Here is a 4,995-nt window from a genome sequence, read left to right as displayed (position 1 = left end):
ATATTTTTTACTACCTTGCAGTGTGTGGGGTGGGGGGGGCGGGAATGTGACGTTATAAGATATTTATTCAACTAATGTCCTGTAGCTGTAAATGTGTATAAATTAAACAATCATACATTTTGACATTCTGACCTCTGCTATAGTGTGTGAATTATTTTACTGTGTAAGGAAATATCAGACAGATACGCAGATACCTGTAGGAAAGCTACGGCCTCTTCTTATCTGTCTTCTTATAGGTTTGGTGGTGCAGAGATGTGATGATTAAACAATCCTTCAGTGCAGAAAGACGGCTGAGACCCTTCACACCTGTTAAGCACTTTAGCCCGGGAGAGCTAAAAGGAACATAAAGTGGTATTGATCATCATAATCAGTCATCCTCACTGTGTTACACTTTGATTTATGACACTTACCGGCCAATCAGACGTTGTGTGGATGGTCCAGTGCTTCTAGGAATGCTGTCTTTATGAAGACATGGTCTTATCTGCAAGCACGGCCAAAGATAAACATTATGTAAGAGACAGATAACGAAAGGCAACCTCTGTGAGTGGACTAGTAAAGAGATTAAGGCCCCGTTTTGTGACTGTATATGAGTTTACCGTGATGGTTTGGTTGGTTGTTTGTGGTCCCTCTGACGTCGTGCTGGAGCTGTCAGGATTATCAGCAGCCTTAGAGACCGGAGGCTGTAGTCTATGCACAAGGATTTTGCTTTTTAATAAAATACAGATGAGGTTATTGATGAAAATCACAATCAACATGGTAAGTGACAAACATCAGCATCATGAGAATAACTTGGGAAAAGTAAGGTCACCTTTTTGCAGCCACATTGTTCTGCGTGTTGGCTGTTCTTAAAATGTCAGCAGGAAATGGGCCACATATGTTCAACACAGAAACCTGGACGATGAAAATAAAATAAAAAGCATGAAGTTATTATCAGTGTGAATTTGACAGACGGTTTCTCTGTCTTCTCAGTATCACGGACAATAACTCTCATGCAGTACATGACCTCCTGCTCAAACAACAGAGCGGTTTCAGTCTATCTATCTCAGGGTTTCAACCGGCAGTCGTGACCGTAGGAGTAGGAGGTCTTTTTGTTTAATAATTGACAATTTTCACCAAAATAATTTGTGAGAATTTAAAAAATATAACAAAAATTATAAACTGCAAGCATTAATATGCAATAAAAAGCAATATAAACTTACTATTTATACATTATTTATTAATTATTCCATTATGCATGAACTTTTTTTTAATCAATCAAACACATAAGCTGATAACCAAGTACATAAATAGGTTAAGGTGAAATAAAAGGTGTTATAATAATGAGATTATTCACTAAAAACTAATTTCTTTTGTCTTTGAGGATTACTGAATATTTTGAGGGGACCAGAAGTCCATGTCTCTCTCTGGAGCTGGACGAGATCAGGTCATGGAGAGATTTCCACAAATTTTGGACAGTCTCACATTCATAAAACAGATGGTCTGTCGTTTTCTAAATTCGTTTTTTTGCAAATATAACAGTTTTCTACCACAAATTAAAATCTTCCTTTCATAAATTTGTTTGCGGGATAAATGTTGTTTATAGTTTTAAAATGAACTTCTTTAGATAGATAGACAGACAGACAGACAGACAGACAGACCCCGGGTGTAGTCTCCTGTTCATGTCCCATTGCTATTTTTTTTGTTCCTGTTTGTTTTGTTTTGTTTTGTTTCGCTTATGTTCTACCTTAGTACTTGTTTTGCAAATATGCACATTCTTAAATCTGCACATTCTACTTTAGTACTTTTTGTAAATATGTACACTTGTGTTTCCCTCCTTGGTTTCTATTTTTTCGCTGCTGTTAACAAGTGAATTTCCCCGTTGGGGGATCAATAAAGTATTATCTTATCTTATCTCTTATCATAGATAGATAGATAGATAGATAGATAGATAGATAGATAGATAGATTTTTGTTTTTAGCTGTTATTATACGGTGTAACTTTACACTTTGGGGGCCGATTGGAAATCTTAAGTATTTAGTTCGAATAGTTGATGTTTCAGATTTGTTATAATAAGAAGAGGCCGTAGCTTTCCTACAGGTATCTGCGTATCTGTTTGATATTTCCTTACACAGTAAAATAATTCACTCACTATAGCAGAGGTCAGAAAAGGACATTAGTTGAATTACCACAGGTGTTTTTAATTAACTCAACCCGCCAAGAAAACACGCGTCACTAATTTGGGGGGAGGGAATGAGAGATGGCAGACAGGAGGAGAGAGGTTCACTGCAGATATGCAGCAGGAACTAGAATATAACATAAATAAATCATTTGGTATATATTATACTCGCCAAATACTTTGTACACAAATGTTCATGCTTTCATAATTTAACAGCCTTATGTGGAACTGCTGTAAAAGACCAAACTTTAAGCAGTCCCTGCTTTTTAGTTATAAATGTTTTGTATGTGTGTAGTGTGGGTCCCTGCAATAGCATACAAGATGTCTACTGTAAGAAATCCTCCGTCTGAGTTGAAGTGCTTACCACCATTCTTCATTCTCCTGCCCACCGTGATGTCACGGTGTGTATTAAATTGAAGTGTATGTTGAGATTGTCATACAAGTGATGGATTAGTAATATGAAGTTGCAGTATTGGCCGTTAAGTTACAGAGTATAAAAATAAAAGACTATAATGAATCTAAAGTTTTTCTAAGTTACTGATTAGGAGATTGTTACGGTTTCTGAGTCGGCAGCAACACTGTTTTAAAAAAAATATTTTTTACTACCTTGCAGTGTGTGGGTGGGGGGGGCTGAAGGTGACGTTATAAGATATTAATTCAACTAAGGTCCTGTAGCTGTAAATGTGTATAAATTAAACAATCATACATTTTTTCTGACCTCTGCTATAGTGTGTGAATTATTTTACTGTGTAAGGAAATATCAAACAGATACGCAGATACCTGTAGGAAAGCTACGGCCCTTCTTATCTGTCTCCTTAAGGTTTGGGTGGTGCAGAGATTTGATATAAAAACAATCCTTCAGTGCAGAAAGACGGCTGAGACCTTCACACCTGTAAGCATTAAGCCCGGGAGAGCTAAAAGGAAAATAAAGTGGTATTGATCACATAATCAGTCATCCTCACTGTGTTACACTTTGATTTATGACACTTACCGGCCAATCAGACGTTGTGTGGATGGTCCAGTGCTTCTAGGAATGCTGTCTTTATGAAGACATGGTCAATCTGCAACCAGGGCCAAAGATAAACATTATGTAAGAGACGATAACGAAAGGCAACCTCTGTGAGTGGACTAGTAAAGAGATTAAGGCCCCGTTTTGTGACTGTATATGAGTTTACCGTGATGTTTTGGTTGGTTGTTTGTGGCCCTCTGACGCGTGCTGGAGTGGTCAGGATTATCAGCAGCCTTAGAGACCGGAGGCTGTAGTCTATGCACAAGGATTTTGCTTTTTAATAAAATACAGATGAGGTATTGATGAAAATCACAATCAACATGGTAAGTGACAGACATCAGCATCATGAGAATAATGTGGGAAAAGTAACGTCACCTTTTTGCAGCCACGTTGTTTCGGCGTGTTGGCCGTTCTTAAAATGTCAGCAGGAAAAGGGCCACATATGTTCAACACAGAAACCTGGACGATGAAAAAAAATAAAAAGCATGAAGTTATTATCAGTGTGAATTGACAGACGTTTTCTCTGTCTTCTCAGTATCACGGTCAATAACTCTCATGCAGTACATGACCTCCTGCTCAACAACAGAGCGGTTTCAGTCTATCTATCTCAGGGGTCTCAACCGGCAGTCTGTGACCCGTAGGAGGTCTTTTTGTTATAAAATTGACAATTTTCACCAAAATAATTTGTGAAAATTAAAAAAATAAACAAAAATGATAAACTGCAAGCATTAATATGCAAAAAAAAGCATATAAACGTACTATTTATACATTATTTATTAATTATTCCATTATGCATGAACTTTTTTTTTTATATCATCATAAAACACATGAGCTGATAACCAAGTACATAAAGGTTAAGGTGAAAAAAAGGTGTTAAATAAGAGATTATCACTAAAAACTAATTTCTTGTCTTTGAGGATTACTCCTGTTTGAATATTTTGAGGGGACCCAGAAGTCCATGTCTCTCTCTGGAGCTGGACGAGATCAGGTCATGGAGAGATTCCCACAAATTTTGGACAGTCTCACATTCATAAAACAAGATGGTCTGTCGTTTTCTATAATTCGTTTTTTGCAATATAACAGTTTTCTACACCACAAATTTAAATCTTCTTTAATAAATTTGTTTGAGGGATAATGTTGTTTATAGTTTTAAAATGAACTTCTTTAGATAGATAGATTAGCAATTTTTTTTGTTCCTGTTTGTTTTGTTTAGTTTCTGTCGTTTCGCTTATTTCTACACCTTAGTACTTGTTTGTGAATCTGCAATTCTTAAATCTGCACATCTACTTTAGTACTTTTTGTAAATATGTACACTTGTGTTCCCTCCTTGGTTTCTATTTTTTTCGTGTGTAACAAGTGAATTTCCCCGTTGTGGGATCAATAAAGTATGTTCTTATCTTATCTCTTATCTAAGTGTGATAGGATAGTAGTAGATAGATGATAGTGTGTGATAGATAGATTGTAGTTTTTTTGTTTTTGGCTGTTTTTATACGGTGTAACTTCACTTTGGGGGCCGATTGGAAATCTTAAGTATTTAGTTCGAATAGTTGATTTTATTTTCAGATTTGTTTAATAATATAATAAGAGTGAGGAGCTTCTTGTTCTATCTACCTGGGTAAGGTTTTATAAACTGTCCATGGTCTCTCTCGGTGACCTGCTGCTTCAGCAGCAGGGGCGCTGTGAGCTGTCTGACACATAGACATATACACATAGACGCCGCATTGAGCGCTGAATCGTACGTCGACGTCGCCGCCATATTGGATAAGGCAGATCTGCCCGTAAACTAATACAAGGAAAAGAACTGAACTTAATAAAGCGCCTTTCTACAAAG

Source organism: Larimichthys crocea, chromosome XVII (genome assembly GCF_000972845.2).
Source record: "Larimichthys crocea isolate SSNF chromosome XVII, L_crocea_2.0, whole genome shotgun sequence".
Classification (NCBI taxonomy): Eukaryota; Metazoa; Chordata; class Actinopteri; family Sciaenidae; genus Larimichthys; species Larimichthys crocea.
Note: the sequence above shows the minus strand (reverse complement) of the source record.